At 48.3% G+C, this 19,714-nt stretch overlaps 1 long non-coding RNA gene across 1 annotated transcript in view; it reads right to left on the bottom strand.

The window, feature by feature from the left end:
- LOC117313410 (uncharacterized) overlaps window positions 1-18,212 on the bottom strand; it is a 30,909-nt gene extending 12,697 nt beyond the window's left edge. Inside the window, exons 1-2 of the long non-coding RNA XR_004527881.1 lie at window positions 18,090-18,212; window positions 17,746-17,973 (exon numbers count right to left, since the gene is read on the bottom strand). This is a non-coding gene — a long non-coding RNA (uncharacterized lncRNA). The remainder of the gene's footprint in view (window positions 1-17,745; window positions 17,974-18,089) is intronic.
- Window positions 18,213-19,714: the final 1,502 nt, after the last annotated feature.

The following is a 19,714-nucleotide window of genomic DNA, read 5'->3' on the forward strand; positions in this document are numbered from 1 at the left end:
TGATAAAGGAGGCAAGAATATACAATGGAGAAAAGACAGCCTCTTCAATAAGGGGTGTTGGGAAAACTGGACAGCTACATGTAAAAGAATGAAATTAGAATACTCCCTAACACCATACACAAAAATAAACTCAAACTGGATTAAAGACCTAAATGTAAGGCCAGACACTATAAAACTCCTAGAGGAAAACATAGGCAGAACACTCTATGATATAAATCACAGCAAGATCCTTTTTGACCTACATCCTAGAGAACTGGAAATAAAAACAAAAATAAACAAATGGGACCTAATGAAACTTCAAATTTTTCGCACAGCAAAGGAAACCATAAACAAGACAAAAAGACAATATTTGCAAATGAAGCAACTGACGAAGGATTAATCTCCAAAATTTACAAGCAGCTCATGCAGCTCAATATGAAAAAAACACACAACCCAATCCAAAAATGGGCAGAAGACCTAAATAAACATTTCTCCAAAGAAGATATACAGATTGCCAGCAAACATGAAAGGATGCTCAACATCACTAATCATTAGAGAAATGTAAATCAAAACTACAATGAAGGGGCTTCCCTGGTGGTGCAGTGGTTGAGAGTCTGCCTGCCGATGCAGGGGACATGGGTTCGTGCCCCGGTCCGGGAAGATCCCACATGCCGTGGAGCAGCTGGGCCCGTGAGCCATGGCCGCTGAGCCTGCGCGTCTGGAGCCTGTGCTCCGCAACGGGAGAAGCCACGACAGTGAGAGGCCCACATACCACAAAAAAAAAAAAAAAAAAAAAAAACTACAATGAGGTATCACGTCCATACCGGTCAGAATGGCCATCATCAAAAAATCTAGAAACAATAAATGCTGGAGAGGGTGTGGAGAAAAGTGAACCCTCTTGCACTGTGGGTGGGAATGTAAATTGATACAGCCACTATGGAGAACAGTATGGAAGTTCCTTAAAAAACTAAAATTAGAACTACCATACAACCCAGCAATCCCACTACTGGGCATAAACCCTGAGAAAACCATAATTCAAAAAGAGTCATGTACCACAATGTTCATTGCATCTCTATTTACAATAGGCAGGATATGGAAGCAATCTAAGGGTCCATTGACAGATGAATGGATAAAGATGTGGCACGTATATACAATGGAATATTACCCAGCCATAAAAAGAAGCAAAATTGAGTTATTTGTAGTGAGGTGGATGGACCTAGAGACTGTCATACAGAGTGAAGTAAGTCAGAAAGAGAAAAATAAGTACCATATGCTAACATATATATATATATATAGATATATATATATATGGAATCTAAAAAAAAAAAAAAGGTTCTGAAGAACCTAGGGGCAGAACAGGAATAAAGACACAGACCTAGAAAATGGCCTTGAGGATATGGGGAGGGGGAAGGGTAAGCTGGGATGAAATGAGAGAGTGGTATGGACAGATATACACTGCCAAATGTAAAATAGATAGCTAGTGGGAAGCAGCCACATAGCACAGGGAGATCATCTCGGTGCTTTGTGACCACCTAGAGGGGTGGGATAGCGAGGGTGGGAGGGAGACGCAAGAGGGAGGAGATATGGGGATATATGTATATGTATAGCTGATTCATTTTGTTATAAAGCAGAAACTAACACACCATTGTAAAGCAATTATACTTCAATAAAGATGTTAAGGGGAAAAAAAAAAAAAAAAAAAGAGAGAGTGGGTTCAAGTCCCAATCTAGGTTTTGGCTGGGTTCAAGCCCCATCTGAATTGCACGGTTTCAGTAGGAGCCCACGTGTGACACATTCTTATGTAAGCTTGATGCCAGGGAAGACTGTCCATGGCCTGTGAAGAGAGCTGGGTGGGTTGTTGACATTAATGCACACAAACTGGGTGGGGCCTTCTTCCTTCAGCAGTGATATAAGTGGCAGCAGCAGAGAGAGCCTGGGTCGCCTTGGCAAATCACTGCCCAAACTGTACAACCATACGCAGGGAGCAGGGAGATAGAAATTTTTGCTGATTTGGTGCACTGGACTGAACAATGTTCCCTCCACCTCCCCCCCAAGTTCATGTCCATCTGAAACCTCAGAATGTGACCTTATTTGGAATAGGGTCATTGCAGTTGTAATTAGTTAAGATGAGGTCACACTGGCCCTAACTTTAATAAGACTGGTATCTTTGTAAGAAGAGAGGATTATACATAAAGACCCCCAGGGAAGAAGTCCACGTGACCACAGAGGCAGAGACTGTAGTGATGCACCTGCAGGCCAAGGAATGCCACGGATTCCTGGGAGACCCAAGAATCTAGGAGAGAGGCATGGAACAGATGCTGCTTGATTTCAGACTTCTGGCCTCCTGGGCTATGAGAGAATAAATTTTTGTTGTTGTAAGCCACCAAGTTTGTGGTACTTGGTTACAGCGGTCCTAGAAAGAAATTGATTCTGTGGCATGGGGATTCAAGAGAGCAATCTGAAAAGTAAGAAATGATGTGAATATTATTTGAATCCCAATCTGGTAAATCAAGTTACGCTAGTCACAGCTTATTAAACAGCTGTCTTAGCTATTTGGATCAACAAGAAAATGCAGAAATGACATCTTATAGTATTTTTAGGGCTAAATTAGAGAAATGTGGGTTAGGTGATAATACAAGTATGAGGGTTGTCTGAGAGCTTCACACTCATTGGGATGGACTGATTAATGCTGACCCACAGAAGATTGCATGACTCTGTGCTTTTATCATGACTTGGATAAGACTTTGAATGTGTTCTTGTCAAATGTATAAGTAATACAAAGTTGGTAGGGATAATATGATAGATGACAGATCCCACGTTCAAATTAATCAGAATAGCTAGAATGATGAAACAAAGGCCCCGAGGTGACATTTTATGGGGAAAAATGTAAAGTGAAACCTTCAGTTTCCCAAAGTCAGTTGCAAGAATGAACAGGAGGTGAACTGGTTTGAGAACAATTCATGGGAAATATTCTGGAGATTTACAGTTGACGCTAGTTTAAAAGGCAGCAACGTGACATGGTTACTCAAAAAGGTAATAAAATTTTAGATCGCATTGATACAGCTGTACCAATAACAACTAACTCATTAATCAAGTTCCTTACAGATAGGTGAAAATGATTTGAATATAGGTCATCAGAGTGTTTCCTGGGAAGACCTGACGATTAGTGACTTGCTGTGATACACAGGAGTAACGAAGTGAGTGTATTGGCGAGGGGAGGTAAGTGGTTTCTAGGAAAATGCTCAGCATATATTAAATATGAAACAAGCAGCCTCAAGACTCCAAACTGTTCTTTCCCCATGCTGTCCTTCCACGCCGAGGAGTCGGAGGATCTGAAGCAGACCAGGCAGGAGATATGGGTGTGGCTACTGCCCCTCGCCGTCAAGGTAAACCAGAAGATAACCGGGCGCCTGCAGAACTGCGAGAGTGCCCCAGGCCTGCCAGACTGAGCACTCCTCACTCCCCTTCCCCTGCAAAGGCTCTTGCGTCCCACACCAACCGCAAGGTATGCAGAGAAGGAAATTCTGGGGACAGTAGCTTCAGCTTAGGTACATCCATACCATGCAAATCCCACACAACATAGGAAAGACTATCTTTGAACTTTTCATTTAGAAATAATATTAGACTTACAAAAAAACTGCCGAAAGAATTCCTGGATACCCTTCACCCAGCTTCCCCCTATGTTAACATCTGACGCAGGCGGAGCACAATGATCAAAACCGGAAAACTGAGACTTCCCTGGTGGCACAGTGGATAAGACTCCTCGCTCCCAGTGCAGGGGGCCCAGGTTCGATCCCTGGTCAGGGAACTAGATCCCACATGCGTGCCGCTGTTAAGAGTTCACATGCCGCAACTAAGAAGGCTGCCTGCTGCAACTAAGACCCGGTGCAACCAAGTAAATAAATAAATAAAAATAAAAGTAGCTTTCTGTTAAAAAAAAAAAAAAAAACAGAAAATTAACATTGATCCTATTAACTCATTTGCAGATCCTACTGAAGTTAGGTCATCTGTCCCACTTATCTCCCTTTTCTGTTCTAGAACCCGAGCCAGGCTCCCACATAGCAGTTAGTTGTCATGTTTCCTTGGTCTCCTGCAATCTGGAGCAGTTCATCAGCCTTCTGAAAGAATATGTGAGGGTAACTTTGACAAACCAGAAAATGTCTAGAGTGGTGAGCATCTGGAAAGCAAGAACCCTGAGGAACCGTTTGCCAGGACTGGAGCTGTCAGCCTAGAGAGGAGAAGTCTTAAGGGGACATGTCAGTTGTCTTTAAAGTTGTCTTCAAACACTGGAGAAGCCTCATGCAGAAGATGGAGTAGACTTATTCTGTGTTGCCCCAGGGAATGGAAATAGAACCAAGAGATGGTGTTACCAATACGAAGATTTCAGCTCGGTACCATGCAGAACATTCTATCAGTTAGTACCAACCAACCATACCCTGGACCTTGGCAGCACCGAGCTGGATCAGGACAGACAGATAGGCCTAAGTAACAAGAAGCCAGGTAGAGACAGGGCAGGGGTAGGGTGGCAGAGCTGGAATAGCTGTAGGGCAGCTGGCCAGGGCCCTCATGACTTTAGGATGTCAGCCCAGGGGAGAGAGCAGAGCAGACAGAGGCTTGATTGGCAGGCCCAGCAGAGAAGGTCGGGGAGGCAACAGCTAGAACAGAAAACGCCTCCTCTATCAGGTTTGCTGCCAAAGTCCACTGTTAATAGGCAACTTGAGGCATTGCCCGCAAACCTACCAGCAGGCCATCTGTCCAGTCTGTCTAGTCTGTCCACTCTCACAAGCTCTCTGACCTCTCAGGAGAGGGAGGGTCCCCGCAGGGTCAGAAATCATGTTCTTTGGTCTGGGAGTTCCAAGTTGGGAGCAAAGGTACAGGGACACCTCTTTGGGGGTACTGAGGTGCTCTGGGGGCTGATAAGGTGCCAAATCCCTGGCATGCTGTGGCCACGTCCCCCTATCCAGCCACAGGTCTTATGTCTGTCTTGCCATTCATCCATCATCTGACCCTCCACCCATCCGTTTATACCTTCATCCATCAAGCCAACATTTGTCTAACTTCCACTAGGTGCCAGGTTCTGTGTTGGACACTGGGGGCATACTAATGAAAAACATCTTTCCTGCTCCCAAGGTGTTTATGGTTTAGCGGAAGGTGGGAGGATGGAGGTAATAAAACAATGAAGCTGTCACTGGGTGAAACACAGACTTCAGCTAAGGAAGTTTAGGTTTCCATTTAAAACTCACCCAATTGAGCAACTTCTAAGATGATTCAAAATCATCTGTAAGGAGTACAGAAAAGTTATTTGAATTTCCACAGGCAGTTTCAGATTTTACGTGAGTCACAAGAAATTCCTGAGACTGGAATCAGATTCAAAGAAATTCAATGTAATAAATATGTCCTGTGCGCCAAGGAGGAGGAAAGGATTCACTACCCCAATCCCTCCCCTTTTTAGACTCAAGATTATGAGAACCTCTCTGATGAGCTGACATGTTCCTACCTAAGGACCACTGGTGGGAAGGGCCACCAAGAGCTGCCACCAGGAAGGCAGGGGCCTGTGAAGAGGTGACGTGACCGTCGCCTCCTGACCCAGTTGCCCTAGCAGGGTGAGCCTGTGTGTAGGAACCCAGGAGTGATGCTTTCTTGGCGTCTGGGCATGACACTGAGAGCAGGAGTGTCCTCCCTTGAAAAACCACCATGGCCTGTGCAGGAACTGAACTGGGCGCCACTGCAGCCGTCAGCTGGGTGGGGCTGTCTGTGATCAATAGCCAATGTTCATCAAAGGACCTGAGTTCCAGGCCCTCCTCTGTCACTCACTGGCCCTCTGAGTTGGCAAGTCCCCAGTCATAAACTGGGGACATTATAATTCCCTTCTCAACAGAGTTGCTTAGAGGTTTAAAGACTAAATTGAGAGGTTATGTGGGAAGGCTCTCTGTTATAGAACAAGAGTGTGTTTCAGGAACCAGCTCTGGCCAGCATTTTCATATCCTTAGATGGGTAATCAAGCATCACCTCCTACTAATTTTCACTTTGACCTTGGGTGAAAGAAATTGTTGACAGAACATTAAATCATCAATTGTTTTGTCCTATTTTAGACAGTAGCATTCTTTGCTTTTTTTTCTTTAAACCCAACATTTCTAAGCCTAACTTTGATGTAAAATGGGGTAACACAATGTCTCTTAACAGGGTGATCGTAAAAATTAAATGAGGTGTCATGTGTCTACCAAGAGGCAGGGCCCGGCTCAGGCTTCACATGTGAAATCAATCCTTGCTTCCCTCCCATCTTACTCAATCTTTAGCTTTAATGAGCACAAGCAGAGCAGAACTCAAAAACAGTTAATAACAGCTAACATTAATTGAGCACTTACTATAAGCAGGCACTGTATTATGTGCCTTTTTTGTGTTATTTCATTTGATTCTCACGATAGCCCTATGGAAATTATGCAGTTACTAGCCCCATTTTACAGAAAGGAACGAGGAGCACAGAGAAGTTAAGTAACTTGGCCAAGAGCACACAGCTGGTGAATAATAGAGCCAGTGTACGAGCCCACACATCCTAGTCCCAGAGCGCTTGCTTCTGAGGGCTTGACTCTGCCGCCTCATTACTGGGGCGGAGACACAAATTCAGTTTCAACTCAGCTTGAAAATTGAATAGTAATGAAATGTAGGTTACTTCTAATTTGTGCTAAACCTTGACCTAATGCGGCTTAGTTCCACCTGCTTTTCTCTGCCTATCAAAATCATCTCAACTATGTGTTTCAGTCTGCTTGTCCCCCTTAATTTGCTTGTACTGCTCACCTAAGCCAGGAGCAATTTGACCTTTTACACTTCAATAGTGCTAAATGCTTCGCATGCCTGAAAGAGAGAGAGGGAAGGAGAGAGAGAAACAAGGTTAACATAATATCATGCATCATAAATAGCAGTCTGGGTCCAGCTGGGCATAAAAAAATCAGGGCAAATAGAGGGAAAAAAGGGAGGATTCTCTTTTGAGTAATAAATTTAGAAACTAACATTTTGCCCCTGAGAGGCGCAGTGCAAAGTAAGAATTTGTCATATCAAAGAAGCCTGGAAATGATACAAACTGTGGCCCTAGATATGATCAGTATGAAACAGAAAGAGAAGTCTGATGCAGTCGGTACCAAGGTGGAAGATACAAGGAAGGAAAGACATATAAGCAGCCAGGAAACCAGGGTCGCCATGGAAACCCACGGTGCTGGAAATGCAGCTCAGAAGCACAAGGAAAGGGAGAGCCCAGGCCAAGGATGTGGGTGCGCAGGATTTACTTGAAGGGGGCTCTGCCTGGCTCTTTGTGCTGGTGTCGGAGCCAGGAAGTATCCTGGTTTTCCTAAAAACTGGGATGAACTATCCCACATTTATGCTTTGGACACTCATCATACATCTGCCCCTTAGTGAGGGCCAGGCTACAAAGATGAACCAAAAGTCACACTTGGCCTCAGGAAGCTTACCATCTACTGGGACAGACAGACTGGCAGGCGTGTGATGGCCATGCTGTGTAATGGATACTTTTATGGACTTGGGAAAAGAGGTGCAAAGAGGGGGCAGGTCCAGGTACAGGGAGGATGATATCTGGGCTGCAATTTGGAGAATGACGTGGTATTTTCCAGGTGGGTGGCACTGAGTGTCATCATCCCTGGCAGGGGAAACCTCATCTGCAGAGACACTGGAATCTGAGCTCGTTTGGCGTCTTTGGGAAAGCATGTTGTGGGGTATGATTGGAGCAGAGGGTCTGTGTGGGAACACAGTGAGAGATGGGGCTGGAAGGGTGGGTAGGAGTCAGATCACAGATTATGCCTTTTAGCTTATCCTGAAGATGCCTCTTGTCTCTGATGGATTGCTGAGAACCCTGAACACAGCAGACTTTGCCTGCCTGGGTGCTGCTGTGCTCAGGGGCAATACTTTTTAGTATTTTTCAAACTATAGGTCACAACCCCCCTAGTGGATAATGAATTTTTTTAAAATAATGAAATAGACTAAAGCAGTGCCTTTTGCGTGGATGGCCTGCTTTTTTTTTTTTTTTTATTCCAATCTGTCATGGACTGATACTTTTGTAAAATACAAGACAATAAAAATTAATTACTAGAAAAAGGATCACGCTCTTAGATGTCACAGTAATGTCAAATTGCTATAAAAGTTTCTAAAAACACCTACTTTACTGAGATATAATTCACATATCATACAATTCACCCATCTACAGTGTACAAGCCAATGTTTTCAGTATATTCACAGAGTTGTGCAACCACCACCACAACCAATTTTAGAACATTTTCATCACTCCTGAAAGAGGCCTTCTACCCCTCAGCAGTTAATCCCCTTTTTCCTCCAGACCCCCTCTTCCCAGCCTTAGGCAGTCACTAATCTACTTCTATCTTCATAGATTTGCTTCTTCTGGTCATTACATACAAATGGAAGCATGCAATAATGTGATCTTTTGTGACTGGCTTCTTTCTTTAGCATAATGTTTTCAAGGTACGTGCATGTTGTAGCATGTATCAGTACTTCAATTCTTTGTATTTCCAAATAGTATTCCATCATTGGAATATATCACGTTATTTATCCGTTCATCAGTTTACAGATATTTGGGTTGTTTCCATCTTTTGGCTATTACACATAATGCTGCTATGAACATTTAAGTACAAGTTTTTGTGGGAAGGTATGTTTTGATTTCTCTTGGGTATATACACCCAGGAGTAGAATTGCTGGGTCATATAACTCTATGGTTATCTTTTAAAGGAACTGCCATACTGTTTTCGACAGCAGCTGCACCACTTTACATTCTCAAAAGCAGTGTATGGAGGTTCCAATTTCTCCACATTTTCATCAACACTTATTACTGTAGCCATCCTAGTGGGTGTAAGTGACATCTCATTGTGGTTTGTGTTTGCATTTCCCTGATAGCTAATGATGTCAGGCATCTTTTCATGTGCTGTGCACTTAATTTCTGCACTTATTTCCTCCCTGGCTGCTGATAAGCAGTTCACAGACCACAATTCAAGTAACACTGGACTAGAAAATGTGAGTGCATTACATGGAGTGAGGTTACGTGTTATTTCAGAAAACTTCTGTGTCGGTTAGATACATGTGTTTATGTGTTCAGGACTGAGATAATAAATGTATTTGTACTTCTTATTGTTTGAATCCCTTCCTGACATCCATATTCATGTAAAACGGCACAGGCCATCCTTGAAGAGGGACATTGTCCTTCCAAATATACCTCATGGCCAAGTGCCACTGCCTGAGCCCTGAGAAAATCTGACTGGCAGCTTCAAAATATGAAACTAATAAAAAAGGGCTTAAGTCCCAAACCAATTTAATTACTAAAATAGATCTACTGTTTTGAACTCAGTGAAACATTTCAAAAAATTTTTTGAAAGACTATTTCTGTTATATTTTAATGCTCTATTAATTTGATAAGAGTTTTTTAAAACCTGACTTTATTCCATGAAAATGTGATAGCTTCAAAGAGTTGGTTGGCTCTGCGGTATTACCAGAGGCAGGTTATGCCTCGGTGGAGGCATGTTACACACCACTCATTTGTGTATGTGTTCACGTCTACGTGTACATGTGTGCACATGCAAATATCTTTGCTTCAACAGATGCTGCTGTTCACCCATGTTCATTGCAGCATTATTCACAATAGCCAAGTGGTAGAAGCTACCCAAGTGTCCACTGAAGGATAGAAGGGTTAGAAAACGTGATATAGACATACAGTGGAAAGTTATTCCGCCTTTAAAAAAAGAAAGGAAATCCTGGCACATGCTACAGTATGGATGAAACTTGAAGACATGCTGCTAAATGAAATAAACCAGTCACAAAATGGCAAATCCTGTCTGGTTCCACTTAACATGACATATCTAAAGTACTCAAACTCATAGAGATAGAAAGTAGAATGATGACGGCCAGGGGCCGAGGGGAGGGGAAAATGGGGACCTGTCAATCAATGGATACAGAGTCTCAGTTTTGCAATATGAAAAAGTTCTAAAGGTCTGTTGCACAATACTTAATACTACTGAACTGTATACTTAAAGATTAAAATGGTAAATTTTATGTCATGTGTTTTTATACCATAATCTAAAATAAAATTAAAGATGATGCTACTTGGAGGCTACACCATTTAGCAGACAGAACTTGGGTGCTGGATTGACAAATCAGGATTTAAATCCTTACTCTACCTCTTCAGAGCTGTGCGACTTGGGTGAGCGACGTCAACCCTTGACATTTGAGTGCTTTCAACAGGGAAATAGCTAGTTCTTAGTGCCAGCAGGAGGGTTAGCTGGGAGTAAAGTGCCTGGTAGAAATTGAGGGGAGTCCAAAGAGCCGTGCCTTCCATGAGCAGTATACAACCTACGGCCCCCTCCCATTGCGCTCCTGTCTGTCTGTGTCTGTCTGTCTGTCCTTTGGTCTACCGGAGCCAGTTTGCAGAGATGTGGCGGTACTGCCGGGAGCTCCTGGTGCAATCACAGTGAGCCTCTCTCTGGGGACAACCTCCTGCTACCTAAACCTAAGTTACACCCTTGGAAAACAGGACTTTCTGCTCCTTGGGAAATTCCCTGAAGCTCTGAGGGATCCAGCCTTGGGGTTCCTTGTAAGAGTCTTTTACCAGCTCAGCCTGGCTTCCAGCCTCACAGAAGACAACCAGAGACAAGTTGTGGGATTTTCGGTGTGTTCCAAGAGAAGCAGTGGGGACTTTCTGTACCCAGGAAAACTCCCCAGCCAGTCAAGGCCTCATCCCTTGGCTCAAGACTTTGCTCTCATAAAACACACATTCCTGAGATCATACTAATACTCTTACAATTAAATAACTTTATAGTTTCCTAAGAGATTTCACATACAGAATATCCATCCAAACTTATCACAGACTGTGAGGTTGGGTTATCATCTCTGCTTTTACAGATGAACATTTTAATGAGCACCTACTTTATGTCAGGCCATTTTCTAGGCTCTTTCTCCCAAGTTATCTTCCTCTGTTTCGCAAATGGCCCAGGAAGGACTCAGAGCCAGAACTTCCATACATGATGTTTCTCCCAGAGCACCTCAGCTGCCTTCTGAGTCACTGGTGAACCATCAGGCCCCTTGCAGAGAGCAGGTTTTACTGGGGCTAAGAGCACAGCAGGAAGGTACCTAAAAGAGACAGACCTGCTGGAGGAGAGTGCAGACAGGAGTGGTGAGATGAGGGGCCAAAGGAATGGGGAACCCAGGACTACAGTGGTCAAGACTCTGGGCCTGCCTGCCCTGCCTGAGTTTCCCAGGCTCTCTTGTTTTCTCTCCTCAGGACACCTCACCACAGAGCCCCTGCACCGTAGTGGGCAAGGTCACTGGCTCAGGAGGCAGACAGATCCGGCTCCAGTCTCTGCTAAGTCTTGGCCTCCCCATCAATACAATGGGGATAGTAAGAGCAGCTAGCTCTTAGGAGGCTGTGAGAGTTCCTAGAAATGATGTATTTACGTGAAGTGCTCAGCGCCACTCCTGCCACATGGAAGGAACTCAGTATATGCTGCCATGGTGCTTCGGCCCTGCCCTCCACAAGTTCCTGCGTCCATTGCCACAGCAAGTCCCTCTTTTCTCACCCAGTCCCGCCCCCGCCAAACCCACACCCTTGAAAAAGCCACAGGGAACTGTGTAAGAACCAGAGAGCCAGCTGGAATGCGAGAGGAGCAGGCAGAGACAGAGAGGCCCTACCATCTCCCCCTCCTCCTGGAGGACAGGCTGACCCTCAGGCCCAGCCTCTTCTAAATCCAAACTCCCTCCTTCCTGTTTACGCTATCAGCATCCTGGCATTTAACTTGGCCCAGGGGAGAGAAGCTGTGGGTTCAGCCTTAGGAGCGGCAAAGACCCTGGCCTGGGAAAGCCACTGGTCCAAGTCTCCCAGTGGGGCCGTCCCATCCCGCAGACAGGCTCAGAGCAGAGGAGCTGAGAGCTGGCAGGCCGGGGGCAGGCGTCACAGGGCTCACACCACCCAGGGAGCATTCTGCACAAACGCCATCTTATGGGGCTTCCACCACCCTCCTGCTACTGCCGCTGGTGACATCCCAGAGGAAGTCACTAGTCCTTAGAAGTCCTGCCCCGCCCCCTCCCCCTACGGCCCCTCCCAGAGTCCCACTGCCTTGGAATTTTCTCACCCTGGGGGTGAGTGTCCCACCATGGCTGCCTTGCTGATATTCTTGAGGAGATGTTTAACTCACACCCCCTCCAACTTTACATCTCCTCAGCAAGACTGCAAAGAAAGGGTCTTACTCCGGAGGTATCGTAACACAATGGGAAGACCGGGGGCTTTGCAGCCAACAGGCTGGCATTCAATCCTCAGCCATGCTATTTACTCAAAGTTCTCCGACCCCTTTGAACCTCAGTTTCCTCACATCTATAGTGACTCTGACGACACTTACTGCAGAAGGTTACCATGGAGATTAAATCAGATGACATGTGACAGTACCTACCACACTGGGTATGTATAAAAGGCGCTCGATAAATATTGTTTCCTCCCACATCTTCCAGAGGGAGCGTCATGGGCCATAGCTTAGTCAATCGGCCAATTAGCATCCTGTACTTTTCAGAGTGTTATCTGGTGCTGTAGAAATGATTAGAGTGGGGAGGAGATATCGTCTCAGCCCTGGGGAAATTCCCAAATGGGTGAGGGAAACCATAATACATGCACTCTACTAGCAAACTAAGATGGTGCTACCGACACCTCCCTGGGCTCCTGAGACATTCGGAGGCCACCACTGCTGCTCTCAGGGGCCCGGCCAGCATAGCTGCAAGGCATTGCTTTCTGATAAGAAGTGGAGGCTGCAATACTCATTTAGGGCACGCTCTCTTTTTGTTCCAGAGGAACTCCCCAGATGGGCCTGTTAACTACCTAAGGGCCTCTCTTGAAATGGAACTACGATTTCAAGAAGATTCTGACTGTGTCTATTGAAGGCAGAGTTGCAACTTTATGAACAAGGCTGCTGTGGACAAATGTGTTCTCACGAAGGAAGGGACAATGCTGATGAATGGCTATGGCAGTTTTCCTGTCCTTTTGCTCCCTGGGGGCCCTGGTGGTAGTGGCCATAAGGGCCAGAAGCTGATGACTATCTTGTGAGAGGCTGTGTGAGACTCTGGGCACAAACGCAGCTGCTATGGGACACAGGTGACAAAGTGAGGCACCGAAGTGGGAGACGCCAGCACCTCTGATGGCTATTATGTCTATACCCTGCCCTCCTAATACGTCTTATATGAAGTAATTGCTGGTACATAGGAAAGCTGTTAATGGCAGAGTAGCCAAGAAAGGAGACCCAGGGACCAAACCACCTGAGTTTGGGGCAAACCACTGAACTTCCCTGTCTTAGTTTCCTTGTCAACAAAATGAGGATACTGGTCCCCTGCTCCCAGGCAATGCATGTAGGGCACTTAGAATGGGGCCTGGTACAGGGCATGTTCTACAAAAGTGTCCACTGTTAGTCTTTAGCCACCTAAAATATTTGCCTTTCAGTGAATTCTCTCAGGTTTTCGAGGTCTGCAATTGTATCATCAGTAAATAATGAAAAACTGGCCAGTTCTCTTTTCATTATCCTACTTTCTATTTCTATGTTCTGCCTTATCTCACTGGCTATAACGTAGGCCCTTCTGGGGAATGGTAAAATCCATGCTGAATTTTCAAGCAGCTGTGGGAAGGGTGGATGTGAGACAAGAATAACCAGAAGCAGAGCGCCGGCTGGGAAGCTCTTGTAGTAAGTTAGCTATGACGTGAAGATGGTTCCGTGGTGGACGACACCCTAGAAAACAGGAAGGGGGGCTCCAGCTAAGAGACACTTTAGAATAAGAGTCGACCGGCGTTGATGGTGATACTGATCATAAAAGTAAATGACTAAAACTGACCATCAAAGCAATTCTATTATAATTGATTCATCTGAAAAGGAGGGAAAGAAAGGCAAAAATTCATAATCTTACTTTACGGTTAGTTTTGAGACAATGGATTTGGGAGAAGTTTGCATATACTTTTATGTTCTACTGTATCTCCACAGTTTGTCACAAGTTAGCTATTTCCGAAATACTTTACAATTCATTAATGTGTGTAAAAGTGTTTCTAGTTTAAAAGCAAACACACATTTTGCCTTATTTTGCCTTCACAAAATCCCTGTGGTAGATATTACTGAAGCATTGGATGTGAGGTACTGTAACATAGTGGATAAAAACATGGCTCTGGTGTTTGAAACCTGGTTTACTAGCTGTGTGACCTCTGGTAAGTCACTTAACCTCTCTGTGCCTCAGTTCTGCATCTATAAGATGGAGATAATGATATGCTCCCTGTCATGGTGTGGTTTGGTGATAGAGTTAAGTACCTGTTATTACGAATATGGAACTTCAGGACTTGCAAAGCTCTCTTCCTTTCTTACCTGACCTTCTTTGAGGCTCATACACTTGTCACACATCCCCTTGCAATTCACACTGCCGTTGAACCATGGCCTGTCCTGTTACTGTGTGCCTGGTGAATGTGCCTCTGTCTTGAAACCCTGGTTCAGTCAGGAGGGTGGTGCTCCCCTGGGTGGTGAGTCTGAAGGCTCAGTATGGTCTTCAAGAGGGGAGATGTGTGAACCTGCTGGGTCCTGGAGGCATGACAGGGGCTCAGTTCCCATGCCCTGATTCCATAGCAGCCCCTCTGATTAGGGTGACTGTAGAACCTACGGTGGTATTAAATAATTAGTCCAGGGCAGCAGGCCTGAGCCAGACCTGCCCTGGGCAACCAGGATGTGTGGTCACCCGGCCTATGAAGGAACCTTTTTCTCCCCACACCAAAGTCCTGGTCTCACGTCTCAGCCCGACGCTGGCCCTCTGCCCTTCTATCACACACGGGCACACACAGAACTCCACGATAGATTCTGTGCCAGGGCCTGTTCTCCTTGGTCACACCACCGAGGCATGCAGGGAGGAAAGACAAACAACGAAGGAATGGAAGGCAGAGACCACCAAGCACCTGCAGGTGCAGGCTCCAGCGCTCCCAGGCCATCGAGGGGCCATGGGGAGGCTGGGGCTGGTGGGGAGGGAGAGGACCTCTGGGAGACAGAGGTTTGGGGGAGCAATCTGCAGGGGTGTCTGAGGAGGGACAGGGTGTGGTATGGGAGAGAAGGCATGGCATGTGTGTAGGCAGACGCAGAAACGGGTCAGGCCCACGGCAGAGCTGGGAACAGCTATGTGGCTCCCGTGGAAAATCCCAACCAGAGGCAAGAATTCCATTCAACAAGTGTTTACAGCACCTACTCAGTGCCAGGAAGAGGGCCAGGCTGAGTCACTGGGCACGACCCTGTCCTGGCGCCACTGCGTGGCTGACGGAGGGGCCTCAAGGGCCACCGGAACAGATGAGGGGCTTAGAGAGGGTGCAGGAGCCAGGCCTGGGGCTGAGGCTCGCCTGGCTCTGGGCATGCCTCAGCCCTGGGGGGATCTGAACTCAGTAGCCAGCTGGAGCCCTGCCCATGGCAAAGAACTGCTAAGTCACAGACCACCAGGGACACTGCCCAGGTTGAGGCAGGGTGAACCGGGGGGTCAGAGGGAACTGAACTGGCTACCATAGCACACCATGGGGCAGGCGGCATGAGAACAGGCATCAACAGGCACTCAAGCTAAACAGGTCCTTTCCTTCCTTCCCAGAGGCAGCCCCAAAGCTGAGGATGCTGAGACTAAGGGGTGGGGTAGGGGAGGAGCAAGAGGCACTCTGCCTGCGTCTCTCATCTGTTTCTCACTCTATCCTTTCCTCCACATCCTCACGGTTCCACTATGTCTCTAACCCACTCCTGGTTTCACTCACCTGGTGCCCCATTGCCACAGGGTCCCTGTCCCGCTGTGGGTACACTGGCCCTACCCTCTCATGCCTCATTGTCCCAGCACTCATGGCCGGAAGACCAGAAGTAACACTAGAACATCCTCCAGTTCTAGATTCAGGCTTCCCGTTCCCTTTCCTCCAAGCTCTCCACAGCAGGCCCCTGAGACCCTGGGCAGGCAGCGGCTGATCCCCCAAAAGTGACCCCACAGAAAGTATGGTGAAAGTCAAAAACACTAGCCTGCCTGGGTGAGAGCAACCCTCTGTGGCCATTCCCCAGGAAATGGCACCCCAAAAGGTCAATGCAGGAGTGGGCTACTGCTGAGGTGCTATCTCAAGAGGGCCTCGAGTTTGCAGAGCTACTGACAGCTTGCAAAGCACTGTCACAGCTGATCTTTACAGAAACCCCAGCGCCACCATGATCCCATTGTACAGATGAGGAAACTGAGGCTCAGGGATGTTAACTGCCCAGCCCAACCTGGGCAGCTAAGTGGTAAAACCTGGACTGGAACTCAGGCCTGTCACATTCCGGGCCCCACACTCTTTACATTAGACCAACATCCTCTCTCTTCACCCGATGAAGAGTCCAGATGATGGGTTGGTGATTTCTTCCCCGTCTAAGACAGTCACCCCTGCTTATTTACATCCTGGCATTCATCACGCTGCAGGGATTCCCTCCCTGTGCCTCCTTTAGTTACTGCCGCCCTGGTAGGTCCCTGCCTTTTGCCTAGAAGGTCCTTTCCCATTTTCTCCTTGAAGCCAGTCCCTATCCTTTCTTTCTTTTTTAAGGATTTTTTTTTTTTTTGGATGTGGACCATTTTTAAAGTCTTTATCGAATTTGCAACAATATTGGTTCTGTTTTTTTAATGCTTTGGTTTTTTGGCCCTGAGGCATGTGGGAATTTAGCTCCCCGACCAGGGATTCAACCCGCACCCCCTGCATTAGAAAGCGAAGTCTTAACCACTGGACTACCAGGAAGTCCCACTACCCTTTCTTTAAGAAAAGTCACCTCCTCTGTGAAGCCCTCCCCATCGTGACCGAGCAGAGCCAACCCCTCTCTCAGGGCCGCCACATCTCTCTGCCCCTGGACCTCTGCAGGTTATGATGTCGACCCACCACATGAGAATCAAACACCTGTGTACCTGCGCCCTCCACCTCCGCCTCCAGCAAAGGGGCACTGCTCCCCATTCTCCTCAGTGGCTGTTTATGGAAGGAAGCAAGGTGGGAGAGAAGGAAGGAAGGAGGGAAGGAAGGAAGGTTGGCTGTCCAGGGTGACTGGTCTTGTGTCAGTAAGAAGGAACTTGCATCAGGAGGGCACCCTGTCATCCTGAGAGAATGGAGAAGCTGAGGCCAGGAGAAAGAGTGACTTCACTGGCCCTCGAGCCACCCGAGGGTCACATGTCCTCCTCGTTTCTGGCCCTCCCCCGTGAGGACTCTACTCAGCAAACCCCTCGGCTCCACCCACTCCTGGTTGCTTTACTCAGGGAAGGGACAGCTCACGCAGTCAGTCATCTTTCCTACCTCAGCCCTTTTTTTCCACTGTCCGTGGAATCTCCCTAAAGCCACCCTCACCCTCACCCTCGTCCCTGTACCCCCACCCCCAGAGAGGAAAGGGGGAGCCCCGAGAGAGGTCCCTCAGACCTCCCTCCCACCCTCAGATGGAGCCGGGGGGCAGCCAAGCCTGAACCAGGGGCTCACTCTGACCTTTGGGGCCCCGTGTTTAATAAAGACAATGGCACCAGCAGTCCTCCTGCCCTCCCTCCCTCAAGCCCAAGGCCAACACCCCAGCCCTCTGCTCTACAGAGCCAGACTACTCCCATGGGGGACCCTCAGAAGATAGCTCCATGGAGCCTCATGAGAAGGCTTCCCCAGCTTGCTGTCCAGACCTCCTGGGTGTCAGAGCCTCAGACAGCCCCTGCCTGCACGGTCATGCTCCCCACTCTCCCACCCCTGGGTCCTACCGTTAGACTCCATTCCTCTGACGGAGCCCACGCCTTCAGCTACCTTCCTGGGAAGGCCGGTTGATCCTGGTTGGTTATTTAATCTCTTTGCCGAGCACCTGACAGAGGTGGAGCCTACTGGAAAAGGCAGGTCTGGAGGAGGGTGCTGGCTCCTGGACATGGTGTCAAGATCAAGAGTGGCCCCAGGACTCTCAGGCTGGGAGAGCCGGAAGCCAGTGCTATGCTGACCTGAGAGAGAAAGGAAATGAAAGCTTGACCTCCCAGTCCTGCCTCTGGGTACCCCTGGAGGCTAGGGCCCAGGGGAGGGGGCAGGGCAAGACAAAGTTGGCACTGGAGGGGTTAACCTGGGCTGCCCAGCCGCGGTGCAGACAGAGGCTCCCGAACCTGGGCCTTCTGGGTTCAAGCAGAGACGGAACCAAGGCTGGCCTGGGGCCTCTCAAGCCACAGCCTCCCCCAGCGCCTCCCAGCTCCTCTCCGTCACACCCACCCTTCCCTGAATCCTCGTGGCAATCCCAGGAAGCTGCCGGCGCTGGCACAGGGTGCAGGCAACTGACTCATCCTCAAGAACAGCAGCCTTGTCAACCGCACTTGCACCCGTCACATCTGCCCTTTGCACCTGCCCAGCTCTCCAGCCAAACTGGTTGCTCCTGCTTAGGGGAAGATGAGCCATGTGACCCAGGCCAGGAAGGCTGCCCCGCTGGTCCCAGCTGCTCAGGGCACACATCATAGACTTCTTCCACGAAGTGTGGGGACACCCCGCCCTGACTGACACCTCCTAACTGTTCTCCCCACGCCACTCATGGCCACACTCAGCTTCCATGCCCAGGCCACCAGGCTCAGAAAGCACATGCCCGCCCCCCCAGGTCCTGACCAGCCACAGAGAAGAGGAAAGACAGGGCCACGTGGTCAGCCCCCCGGTTCATCCCCTTAAACATTCTCCCCACTGCCCTGGTGCCCAGACTCCTAGCCCTTGACCTTTTCCCTCTGTCCTGTTCTGTCCACCCTCCCCTTGGTGTCCCCAGAAGCTGGTCCCTTTTCCCAAATGGGCACGTTTACCTGCCTCACTTCCTCCTGGCAGGTGGCTCTGGGCCTGTGGGACGGTTTGGGGCTGCCGAGGCCATGATGACTCGACCCCTCATGGTCTCACTTCAAAGGCCAAAGTGTTCCAAGACCACCTGGGTTCCTCAAAAACACTGTCTAGTGCTGTGGGACGGGACTCTTCTCTTGCACTCCCCCCTCAAACCCCATAGCCCGTGGTCCTCCCAGCAGGGTAGTCAGGGTGGAGAAGGGATGAACACGGGGTACAACACGCAGCAGAGTTATATCTGAGGCTCTGCTTACCGCTGACTGGCTGGGTGGCTCTGTGTAGACATCCTGGCAGAATGGATGCGTCTGTACTTTACCAACAGCAAAGATGCATGGGGGTGGGAGGCATGTCCATCACCCTGTGGGGTGGCTATTAGGAGGCCTGGAGGAGAGAAGGGGAGTCCGTCCTCTCCGTGCTCAGAACCAGCTGAAATGGATCTGCCCACCCTGCCTAAAGGGACAGTCAGAGCCAGACAGCAGGTCTGTGCCCAGACAGAGGTCACAGGACGAGGACAACACTGGGAGCTCTTATCCCCAGAAGCAACCCCAAGAAGATACATCTTTTCATTACATGCTCAGGCTTCCTGGGCTGCTGGCCAGGGTGCACTCAGCCCTCAGCCTCCTCTATGGGCCCAGCAGGAACGCTGCTTCCCTCTGCCCTGACCCTCTCTGGGGAAAGAGGAGCTCAGGGACTCCAGAGGAGTCCAGAGGACAGAGGAGAGGAGGCAGCAGACCTGCCGGGGCTGGACTTGGAGCCCTGGTCTCTGGGGTAGTGGGTGGGGGTGAGGGGAGAGCGATGAGGTCAGATCAATTTCCCTCACAACACACCCACTTGGGCTCTGCCAAGACCCGGATGGGGCTGAGGATGGGAGCAGCATCTGCT

Source organism: Tursiops truncatus, chromosome 1, assembly GCF_011762595.2.
Source record: "Tursiops truncatus isolate mTurTru1 chromosome 1, mTurTru1.mat.Y, whole genome shotgun sequence".
In the NCBI taxonomy this organism is placed as follows: Eukaryota; Metazoa; Chordata; class Mammalia; order Artiodactyla; family Delphinidae; genus Tursiops; species Tursiops truncatus.